At 28.2% G+C, this 12,920-nt stretch overlaps 1 pseudogene across 1 annotated transcript; it reads right to left on the bottom strand.

Moving 5' to 3' along the window:
- Window positions 1-721: 721 nt before the first annotated feature.
- LOC149510859 (putative calcium-transporting ATPase 13, plasma membrane-type pseudogene) lies at window positions 722-4,139 on the bottom strand (annotated as a pseudogene). The gene has a single exon (XR_016334623.1). The product of XR_016334623.1 is annotated as a putative calcium-transporting ATPase 13, plasma membrane-type pseudogene (transcript).
- Between the last annotated feature and the right edge of the window lie 8,781 nt (window positions 4,140-12,920).

The following is a 12,920-nucleotide window of genomic DNA, read 5'->3' as shown; positions in this document are numbered from 1 at the left end:
AGGATCAAAACGGCATCGTTTTGCTACTTTCCTAAACAGCGTCGTTTTGAAGGCTTATTTAAAGGCCAAATCAGCTATTTTTTTTTTTTGTTTTCTTCTTCCCCTTTCTCTCTCTAGCAATCTAGAATCTAGTGACTGCTCCGACACGTCGGCCTCAATTGATGGTCGTAGGCTGCCATCTATTGATCGTCGAAAAAATCCGAAATCTCCAAGAATCTTCTCTTCACCCCCCTAAACACGAATCTGAGCTTAGTTTTACAAAAAAAAAAAGACCTTAAACTATGTCGATCTGGCCTGTAAGATTCGGCCAAAGGATTTTTTATTTTTTATTTTTGTTTTGGCGTTGAGATCTCGTTCTAGAGATTGTCTTTTTTTTTTTGTGTTTGATTTCTCTTTTTTTTTTTTCACGGAGATTTTTTAGAATATGGTAGTGTGTTTTTTTAATCTATTTTTTGTGTTTTTTGTTTTTGTTTTTTTTTTTTGTAGGGTTTCTGGGCTTTTCCTTTTGCAAGCAGCTTTATTTATAGAGCAAAATAAGATCAAAATCTCATATTTTTTGGGATTTTGATTGCCTATGATTAGGATAGCTATTAGCTGTCAGAACAGCTGTCGGTAGTTGTCAGAGCGGCTGGCAACTGCAGGCGGCTGTCAGTGCCGTTGGCAGTGCGACTGCCGGCGGTCAATAGAAAGGTTGTCAAAAGGAGAAAAAAAAAAGAAAATAAAAAAAAAAGAAAAAATTAATTAATTAATAAAATGGTGTCTACAAATAATAAAATAACAACAATGAGCGGCAATTCTGAATTATGGTGTCCTACTTCCTCCATTTCACATAGCTGAGAATGGGTTTCTGTGGAACAGGTATGAACTTGACAGCCCAACCAATGGGCCAGGACATAGCTGCAATTGCGATGCAGGCACCCCATTGGCCCCAATTCAACCTCTCTGTATCAGCAAACCGTTTCAGAAATTCTACCATAACTACTTGAAGAAGAATGGTTGTGGCAATGATTCCCATAAACAACTTGTTCTTGTGTATCCCCTCAAATACGTTCTTCTTTTCTAGCTTCCTTGCGTTAAATTCGTTGAAGACTTGGCACAGAACAAAAGTGTTGAAGATCAAGGTATCATTGACCTTCTCTGTTACGCCAAAGATTGATTCACCGCTGAATTGCAGGGCAAGAAGCACTGCTATCTGGTATAAAGCTTGAGCTAGTAGGTTCCTCCACATGATGTTTGTGATCAGTGGCTCTGTTCGACCCACGGGTGGTTTCTCCATCAACTCCCTTGTAGGCCGCTCAGTCGCAAGAGCCAGAGCACCCAATGTGTCCATGATCAAGTTCACCCACAATAACTGGACAGCTGTTAGAGGGACTTCACCTGCTGAAACTGCTGCTACGAAGTTGATACAAAGTGCAGCAACATTTACAGTAAGCTGGAATTGAATGAACTTCTGGATATTCGTGTAGACACATCTTCCCCACATCAAGACCGTGGCCACAGAAGCGAAATTGTCATCCAAGATGACAATATCTGAGCTCTCTTTCGCCACTTCAGTTCCCTGAATTCCCATGGATAGTCCTATATCTGCTTCCTTGAGCGCTGGTGCGTCATTTGTGCCATCACCAGTGACTGCAACTACATGCCCTTTCTGTTTCAAGCACTGTACCATTAGAAGTTTATCAAAAGGAGAGGACCTTGCCATAACTCGGATTTTTTCTACTTTCTCCATCCTCTCCTGTGGTGTATAATTCCTGAATTCCTCACCTTCTACCACCGCATCACTGGAAAATTCCTCACCACGCCTGAGAATCCCACATTCAGTAGCTATGGCTCTTGCAGTGAAAACATTGTCCCCAGTGATCATTTTGATGTTTACTCCAGCATATTGGCAATCTTCTACAGCCTTCTTCACTCCAGGTCTGCATGGATCCTTTATACCCACTAGTCCTAACAGGGCCAAGCTGTCTTCTTTAAGCTTTTTCTGCTCTTTTAGATTTTCGTACTCTTCTTTTGGAACTTGTTTATGGGCAAAAGCAATGCACCTGAGGCTGCTCGCAGCCATGCCTTGAATAATTTGCTCAAATTTCATCCTTTCCACATCATTGAAATCTTTCACGATTCCAGAAGCATCATAGTAGCTTGAGCACATTGCTAGAATCATCTCAGCGGCTCCTTTCCAGTGAAGATGGACAGTGCCATCATCTTTCTTCACAATCAAAACCCCACTTCTTTTTTTCTGAGAATTGAAGGCTTCCACTTGGCGTATTTCACAACTCTTCTTCATCTTCTCCATATCCATCTTCAGTTCCAGGACAGCCCATGAAAGTATTGCCTTTTCTGTAGGACTGCCTGAGAATTCAAATTCTGTTCCTGAAGAAGCTCTGTAAACACTACCAGTAGTATTTAAAGCAACTCCCTGATGGATCAAGTCAACAACAAATGGAGAAATTGAAGAAGCACCCTCTTCCGTAGATTCTTGGCCAAGCCAAAATTTTGTCACCTTCATTCGGTTGAGTGTGAGAGTACCTGTTTTGTCAGTACAAATTGTGGTGGCTGAGCCCATTGTCTCACAGGCAGAGAGCTTTCTCACCATTGCTTGATCTGCCATCATTCTCTTCATCGAATAAGCCAGAGTCAGTGTGACAGCTAATGGCAATCCTTCTGGAATTGCAACTACAACGATGGTAACAGCAGCAGCTACGATTCCCACCACAGCATTTATTACATCATCAGCCTTTGTCTTGCCTCTATTGAACTCCCGGTTTCCATTCTCATCTGTTGTATTGCCTGTGAAGTAACGAACCAACAAAACGACAAGAACCAGGAAAGCAACTGCTAAGCCGACCTTACCAATTGATGAGGTCAGCTTGTTTAAACGCGCTTGTAAGGGTGTCTGATCATTAGTGTCACGGCTGATCTGGCTCATCATTTGGCCCCATGTTGTATTCATGCCAACAGACGTGACAAGCATCCTAGCGTACCCATCAGCCACCTTGGTCCCTGAAAACAAGAATGGATTTTGGCTGCGATTTACCTCAACATGGTCACTTTCCCCGGTCATGCTTGATTCATCGACATGCAAAGAATGTCCATCTAAGAACAATCCATCAGCAGGAACTTGATCTCCAATTTTTAGGCACACAATGTCTCCAACAACGATATCAAATATTGAAATTTGCTGGCGCCGACCTCCTCGTACAACATCAATCTGAATATTGTTGCTGACTTTTGATAACTTGTCAAATTGTCTGTTCTGCCTATAGTTACTTATGGCAGAAACAGCAATGACAAGAAATACAGCTACGAATATGCTTCCACCGTCGTACCACCCTTCTTTGGGCCCGTGTTCTTTGATTCCAAAGCCAAGTGAAAGAGCTGCACAGCCTAAAAGAATCATTATTGTAAGGTCTTGAAATGCTTCAATCACAAAATGTAAAATGGTCTTCGTTGGTGGTTTCCTATACGTGTTGGAACCGAATGCCTCATGTCGGCATGCAATGTCTTCGGTGCTGCCAGAAATGCCAACCTCGGTGTCGGTGCCAAGAGCAGAAGCCACACCATCAACCCCATCATGATTTTTCAGCTTCTCGATTTTTTTCTCTTTCACTAGCTCAATGAGAGTTGTTTGATCAATTTGGAAAAGACTGTTTTCCGGTATAACAGTGAGTGAAACACGAGATGATGAGCGAGGAATAGCCTTGGTTTTTTCTTTGGGTGTTGGAGGCTTGACAACAAGGGATAAAAATGTTCTAGAACAATAGATGGTAGTGAATATGGTGTGCCACTTCTTTTTGGGCTTGCATAGGTTAGCTGGAACTTGGAGTATACATTCTATTCCAAGCATGCTTGCATGAAACATGGCAGTCATAATTAAAAAAAAAAAGAGTACGCAAAACAATATGATAGATATACACTAAAGGAAAGAAAGCTTGCACTGTATTTTTTTTATTATCAGATTGCGGTCTTTTATGAAAAAAAAAAAAAAGAAAAAAGAAAAAAAAAGAAATGAAAGGAAAAGTTTACAACTATTTGGTTTGTAAAGATTATGGCAAACAATCAACTTTCATGAAGAAGAAAGCTTAGCTGATAGCCTGATTTTGCTTGATGATAACCAATAATAAAACCTAATATTTATATACTTCTCAGACATCCACCGCGTTGATGCTTTTCATATATATAGATTTGCTTGGATTGGAAGAAAGATGTTGGAATTGAGAAACACATTTACGATTAGGTATTTACTTTCCTTTTTGCTTTTGTGTGTTTCCTTAAGCTTGAAGGAGAGAAGTCAAAAGAAAGCGCACCCTTGGTCCCAATCAGCCAATGACAAGGCAAGGCGACCAAGAAGACGATCGGCAGATATCTTTATTGATGTCAGGCTAACCCTTGCAATCTAAAATCTTATCTTGTTATTAAAGATTCCAACCGCAACTACGAAACTAACGCTGCAAAATTTTGAAAATAAGTCGGCATGTTGTCTTTTTGAAAGAAAAAAAAAAAATCCTCTTTCCAATTTTGCAATTGTACTAAATGTATTTTTTTAGAAAACAAAAGAAAATTAGCCCGTACGGAAACAGTGTACTGCTAACCTTCTAGGAATAAATTAATTAATCAAATTTCATTATTTATTATCCAATTAATCAGTAGTTCAAAATTTTATGGGTTCCCTATAGACACCATTTAAGATAATTAAAATATTATTTAAAGAATTACATTTAATCCGCTATTCTCGCTAACTTTAATAAAAAAATAATGCATTAATTATAATTTTTTTCTTAAATATCATTTTTAACCATTGTCAATATTCACTGACTCACCAGTAACATTTCTCAAGTTTTATAAAAAACAATTTTAGACAATTACATGTATCGATAAAAAATTATAATTATGAATAAAATAATTTTTAATATAAATAAAAAAACTAAACAAATAAAAATAACAACTAATAAATTATTTTATAATTAACTAGTTTGTTACTCGTACAATACATGAATTATCTTGTTTTATTTTAATTATTTTTCAATTATCTTGCTTTATTAATTTTCTTTTAATTATTTTGAAATCAATTATTTTTTAATTGTAATTGAAACAATTTTTTTAGGAGATTTAGTTTGTGATGTTACAAGTTAAAAACTATTTATTATTTAATTTAGTTATTTGTTATCTAGACACATAAGATAATTTTTAATTTTATGTTATTATCAAATAAATATATTTAAAAAATTATTAATTATTCAAATTTTTAAAATTTAAAAGAAAGACAAAATCATATATATCTAATTATTTATGCTTGAAATTAATTTATAGGTAAAATATAATGGAAAAAATCCTATAAATCATAGTTAATTATAATGTTATTTCAAAAATTACAAATTATTTTTTTAATTTCAATTATTTTTCTCTTGCCAAATAATCTCATACACTTTAAGTATAAATATTATCATATGAAAAATATATAATTTTATATCAATTAAATATTAGAAAGTTAGTTAAATAAATTTAATTCAATTAAACTAATTAAAATAAATTAAGAGAACCCGTATTTTTGAATTCATAGTCATGTTTGATTAATAAACGCTTTACAAAATTCAAGCAAAGGAAATAAAAAAAAAATGCAATTGAACTATAATTGAATATAATTTTTTAATTTATTAGGAAGTAGACTTATTCATTAGTTAGGTTATGGATTAGATTTATAATTTTATGCATAACTTTTTAAATACAGATTCAAAATATTATTAAATTAAAATTTTATTTAATTTTAAATTTAAAATATATTTTAATATTATAAAATTTAAACATTTTAATAATAAATATAAATTGAATAAGTGATTTGAGTCAGACTTGAAATTGAATCTAAAATTTAGAAATGTTTACATATGAATGCCACCAAATTCATGGGCACTTCTTAATTTTTTAAATTCATATTTTTTAAAAATTATGTTTAAGAAAATATCAAGTACTTACTAAATAAGATTTGATTTGAAAAATAAAAAAGAGTGAAATTAAATTGGATTTCAATTTATCCTAACTTTTTTATAAATTAAAAGAGTGTTATGACTTTGAAGAGGAAGAAGTACAAAGATTACAAATTTTTACACAAAATCATAATTGTGGGCTGATTATATTATAGATATAAAATATGATTTCAAATCCAATTAGTTATTGTTATTTGTAACAATATTTTGATATAAATAATATGTTCAAATCAATGTAATTAAGCAGACTATTAATGAAAATATATTTTGCATATTGTAAAAAAGATGAATTAAAAGAAAAAAAATTACTTGATTGAGTAAAGAGTCAAATATAAAGAAAAAAAAGGCTTATAGACAATAGCAACAAAATAGAAAAATAAATATTTTCTTTAACTTTGCATCTTGTAACATATGAAAAAAGAAAGCCAATTGAAAGAAAAAATATAACTAATTGAATGAAAAGTCAAAAGTAAAGAGAAAAAGTCTGTGGAGAGTACCTACAAAATATAAGAATATTTATGTTTATGTAATTTTATATCTTGAAATATATATATATATATATTTATATATATAAAGTCAAAGTTAAAGATTGTAAGCTTATCATAAGTATCTAAAAAAGAAAAAATAAATGTTTTTATAACTTTCACTTTTTAATATAAAAAGAAAATGAGGTAACACAAAAATGGAGAACAATGACAAAAAAAATTTTTTGATGTTAAGGAATGATATTAAACAATCATTTATAAATTATTAATAGATTAAATTTGATCCTTTTAAATAATAAAAGATTATTATGAAATCTGAAGATAAAATTTTATTTAATATTTTTAAAATTTAAGATATATATAAAAATTAATTTTAAAATATAAAAAATATATATGATTGTTCTAATTGAAAATGATATATGAAGTTTTTATAATTCAACAGGCAAACTTTACAATTATTAATATTATAAATTTAATTGTAAAGATAACAAAAATATAAACATTCCAAAATGTAGCACTAATTACAAATCAAGTGATTTTCACTCGCTAGTTGACCATTTAAGACTAATCCTATGTCCAAACCCATATATATAACTAATTATTAAGAAATTAATTTTTAAAGATAAAAAGATATATTTAAAGATGTATTTGACAAATCAAGATGATTTTTTTTACTTAAAAAAAAAAACTATGGATAATTAAAAATTTTCAAATAAATATATCTTAAAAAAATTTGGATAACCAATAATTTTTTAAATACATTTATTTAATCGATAAAAAAAAATAAGAATTAATTTTATTTATTTAAATAAAATCTTACCAAAATAAAAAATAATAAATCTATCCTTTTAATTATTTTAAATCTAAATTAGTTTTTCATTTAAATTATAAAAGTTTTGAATAATTAAATAAAATTTGAAATATATTTTTTGATGCAGAGTCTAAAATTAAAAAATATCTTTATATATCATTTTTATAAAGAAAAATTTTAATAATTCTTATGTATCCAAAAAAAAATTATCGATACAAGCATTCATATCAGTAATTCTTATATGATAATTATGTATGTTATAATATAATGTATATATTAGATTAGTGGTGGGTGGTTTAAGATATGTGTAATTTATTATTAACATTTTCGTAACAAAGTCCACACTCCATTTGGTGCAACGAACTGTTAAGAAGGATTTTTACTTTTAATTATTTAATTAGGTATACTGATAATTTTTTTTTTTTTTTTGTGGCCAACTCTTAAAGATTTTTTTAAAAGATTTTTAGATTTATAAGTCGCCAACCAACAAAAATCTTTACATTCAAATATTAAATTTTCATAATTTGTGTTAACTTTTACTGCGTATAACAATTAAATTTACAAATGCAGAAAAAGTCACTTTTAGGAAGTTTCCATTACAAAAGTTAAAGCAGAGCACAGATTTGCAGTAACAAGGAAACATCGTAAGAAAGATTTTACTTTTAATTATTTAATTAGGTTTATCAATAAATTTTTTTTTATAAAAAAAATTTAAGAGTAGAAGAAATTGTTTTATCTTTAAAATCAAGATAAATCATTAATTCATAAAGAATTTTACGAATTTTTTTATTTTTTAAAAAACTTTTTCAAAATTACAAATTATCTATCAAAAGATTACAAAATTTTAAATCCAAATATTTTATATTTAAATTTTAAATTTTAATCATTTACGTCGATTTGAGATCCTTACAAATGCGGAAAAGTCACTTTTAGGAAATTTCCATTACAAAAATTAAAGCTAAGCACAGATTCACAGTCGCAAGAAAACACGGGGATCAAATGCTGCGGAAATTCAGTGCAACAACATGCGATTCTTCATGTATTTTTCCTTTTCCTTTTCTTTTGAACCGTATAATATTCTTTTCTTTTGACTCTTTTCAACAAAAAGCGAATCCTTTTTTTTTTTACTAGTATAATATTCGTTTCTTTTAATATTAATTACGCGATTTGCTTATCTTTATTCATATAATTTCTTGAGAGGTAAGGAAAGATGTTGGCTTTTTGAACTTCGAAGTTACAAAATAATTATAAAAAAAACACTTCATTTATTATTAGGAAGGAAATTAAATATGAAAATGAATAGAAATAGACATGTATATGAGTTGGATTAGATCAATCTTCTAAAAACTTTATCTAAAACAGATCGATTGTTTATGAGTCCAATTATACCTTTTAAAATTTTATCTACAACCTAGCTTGATTGGTCCATCGGATTTAAGAAATCCAAAATTTTCATAAAAATTATTAAAATATTTTAAAATTAAAATTAAATAATAATTTATTAATAATTTAATATTTCAAGATAAACTTTGAGTTCAAAACTCCTTATTCAAATTTTGACAGTCAACAAATCTAGATGAAAGCAGGAATTAGGAAAATGAGGAGACAAGCTCAAATTAAAATTTTTGTGTGAATGATATTGATAAAATTTTACATTGGAATTTTTGTATAAAAAGATTAACAAAAAGAGGATTTGTAATTTTTTTTCTCAATGATTCATAAATAAAGTTGATAAGCGAAAGGATACTCCAACCCCACTAAATATTATTAGTTAGTAGTAGTATAAATTGTGACTAAATTAGATGATACCTCATAAACATTTTTATTTTTTAAATTGGAAATATTTTTTATTTTCTATGTACAATTTTCTTGATTTTGTTTTTCATTTTCTTTTTTTTTTTAAAAACTTTCTACTTGGCTATTCTAAGAGCACATTTCTTGATTTATATATATTTTTAAGAGAGTTAAGACTCAAAGTTCAAATCTCTTTTCCTTCTTGTAATCAAGTAGAAAGAAGGAAATTAAGTACTTTTTATATTTAAAAAAAAAAATTCCTTTTATCAAGAATTTAATAAATTCAATATTTGGTTCATTTGTATCTTAGTTTGTGTATATTTCACGAGTGAAAAGATTAATAATAAATAAAAAATTATTAAAAATATTAATTTTATTTTTAATTTGATTAGGTATTTATTTAATCATAAAAATTATCAAAATTTTTAATAAAAATAAATATTTAAAGAATACACAAAAGTTAAAAATTTTTAAACTTGATTAATATAATAAGAATTTTTTATTTGTTGATTTGAATTTTATTTAATTATTTTTATTAAAAAATTTCATAATCTTTACTTAAAATTTTTATTTAATTTGCTTTTTATATAGAAGACTGTAAGATAAAAATAAAAAAAAATTACAATTTTTAAAATTTAGAAACTATTTATAAAAAAATTATGAACTAATTTAATTAAGCTCGTGCGTCTAACTCTGTTCCATTTTTAGTAAGAAGGAGAATTATTGTTAGTTTTGGTTTGACAAATTTAGTAGGCAGAGAGATTGTCCCATATGACTTGTTCTCTTTGCACTCTTTTTCTCGGATAGAATGCGATGCCACGCCAGACAAAACGCGGCGAACATGTGTTTTTTTTATTATTTTTTTTCAGACTTGGTCAACGACATTGTTAATTTTTTTCATCAGTCAAATAGGGCGCAAAGTCAGGGAAACATACTCAAATCTAGTAGGAAACGACTCCAGTTCGTCGAAAAGCTGCATTCGTTATAGGAAAAAAAATGTTTTTGTATACCGTAAATGAAATTTTAAATTTCATAAGTTTTTTTCTAATTTTTTATATAAATTTATTATGTTAACAATATATTTTAATTAGTTATATATGTAATTATTTTTTCATTTTATTAGTAAAAATTTTAAATTTCAATTATGATGAATAAAATAATTTTTTAATAAAAAAATCTGATTATCGGTCTTTAATTGAAGATAATTTAAATATTATTGCATAAAAAATTTTATGTTAATACAAAGTTTCATCAAGTTCTTATTAAAAATAAAAGCAATAATATTTACAAAGTTTTTTAAGATTAACATTTACAAACTTGGATTCACAATTTGTGTTATTTGAAGAATGACAGTCAAGTTTGTTACCCTTTCAGAAAGAAAGTTGGAAATTGGAAGGTAAGATAATAATTTGTTAAACATTCAGATTGAAGAACACTGGCCTACTTGAACATCCGATGTTTTTTCATAGTCTTTACCCAATAAAATTGGGGCTATACCTAAAAAAGGTCAGATGTTTAACTAAACCCCGCAAAGCAAAGCATGGCAAAGATGCTGTAATTCAGTTGGACTCTTGGCTCCAAGAGAACCCAGAAAGGGCTGGAAACTCAAACCCATAAAAAACAATAACTAGCAATAGAGTTAAATTCATTAAAATCCCTGTAAAATTATTTTTTTATTTAAGAAAGTTTAGGATAAGAGAAAGCTTTTCAGTCTAAGGTAGGCTGCGGGTTTAACAAAGTAACTTATATTAGATTTTTATGTTGTTTATAAAAAAAAAATTGTTAGTAACATAATTCAAATTTAAATTTTACAAGTAAATATCGTCACTTTGAATCGACGAAATTTCTTTAGTCAATATGTCGGTATCGATTGTCTTGGTTATCGATGATTCTCAAAAAAAGAGGATCGATGAATCCAATAGAATCACTCTCATTGACTCGGATGATAATTCCGTCGGAATTCTCACCAAGTAAGTTGTTAAATTCATAATAATATAGTAATTATGTAATGGTAACTATGCTTTATTCATTTCCTTCAAATTTTTGGTGTAGTTTCACATTTTTCTTTGCAGTTTAAGTGAACACATATATATTTTTGTTGGAGTAATTCTTTAACATTTTAATAAAACAAGATTGATTTTATAATGTTGAAGCTTGAAGTTATTACATTTCAAATTTATGCTTGAAGGTTTCTTTTTTTTTTTTGGTTAAATTGTATTGCATTCTTGAGAAACATGAAGGTTAACATTGATTAAAGGCGAGGCAGGGTAACAAAAGATAAAGAAAAGAAGCGAAGCGAAACGAAACGAAACGATTCAATCCGTATTTAAGGTCGTTTGAGGTTCCTGTTCTATCGCAGTTGGTTTTTTTTTTTTTTTGTTGTTGTGCTTTTACTAAATGCCCAACATGAATTTTTCTTAAATCTGATATATAAACAATTGAGAGATCACTTTCATCCGCTTTCATGTGACACGTACTTGTCTATGACATTCACCATCAAGTCAGAGCAACATTGGATTTCAGACTGAGTTTTCGTATTAAAATGAATAAACTTAGGTCGGTGTTTAGTTGGGAGAATCGATATATTTTTTTTAAATGTTATTGATCGATATTCAAATTTTTATGTTTGGTTGGAGATATCAGATTCATGTGTTAATCTTAAATTTTCAACAGCATACAAAATTTTGAAATTATAAATTTATTTCTCTCTCTGGTTTTTAAAGATTTCAAGATGAAAATGATTTTTGTCCTACATTTAATTTTAATAAAAAATATTTTCTTTCTATTTTACTCTCATAAAAATCAACATATAAATATTATGTAATTGTAGATTGTTTTTGTTTTAAGATTTTTATTTAATTGAGTACTCTTTTTTTTATGTTTTTTTTTTACTTAAATGTTACATTTATAGGCTTTAAAACGTAATAATTGTGATTATTTATTTTGTTTTTTTTTAACAAAACCGTAGTATTTGACTTGATGATTTTTTATTTAATTAGTATTAATTATTGGTATTGTAATTACTAACAGAAATGTAATATTTGATATTTATTTATTTATTTACTTATGTTTGATTTGATGACTTTTGATTTAATGAGTATTTATTATAGGTACGACAATTATTGCATTTCTTTGATCGCAATATTTGACATTTTTTTTTGCATGATTTGATAACTTTTAATTTAATGAACATTTATTATGGATATGGCAATTACTACGTTTCTTTCAACGTAAACACAATATTTGATATTTAATTTTTTTTATCTGTTTGACTTGATGACTTTTGATTTAATGAGCAATTATTATAAGTTTGTCAATTATTACATTATTTTAAAACTAAACGCAATTATTGTTCATTATATTTGTTCAATTATTGCGTTTCTTGCGTTTTTTAGAACAAATTAATGCAATAATTGGTGATTAATTTTTTTTTATAATTGACCGCTCCAATACTATGTTTCTTGTGCTGTTTTGATGAAATTAACGCAATAATTAATGTATTGTTGTATCTATTATATAGTGAAAGATATTGAAGTAAAAATATATAATTAAATAATTTCATATTCTTCTAACCAAACATAAAAATATAAAAATGAGATGTCATGAAAATTCACATTTCCTCTGAAATTACATTTTTTGGGGGATCATATTTTTTTTCGGAATTTAAAATTTCGCGAACTAAACGCCCTTTTAAGATTTTTTGTTGACAATAACAATTTTTAAAATTCTTGGGAAACAATTGTTTGTTTAACGTATACTTTCTTGGACTCAAACAAGTTGCTTGAGATTCCACTTATTCATCTTGGAAATCTTTTGTAGTTCATGAATCATAGGTCTATTTTTGTTTAATTC

Source organism: Durio zibethinus, chromosome 27 (genome assembly GCF_047325235.1).
Source record: "Durio zibethinus cultivar Kanyao isolate XHJ-2024 chromosome 27, ASM4732523v1, whole genome shotgun sequence".
Taxonomy (NCBI): domain Eukaryota; kingdom Viridiplantae; phylum Streptophyta; class Magnoliopsida; order Malvales; family Malvaceae; genus Durio; species Durio zibethinus.
The sequence above is the reverse complement of the archived record's forward strand: the minus strand, read 5'-3'. Positions and strand labels throughout refer to the sequence as shown.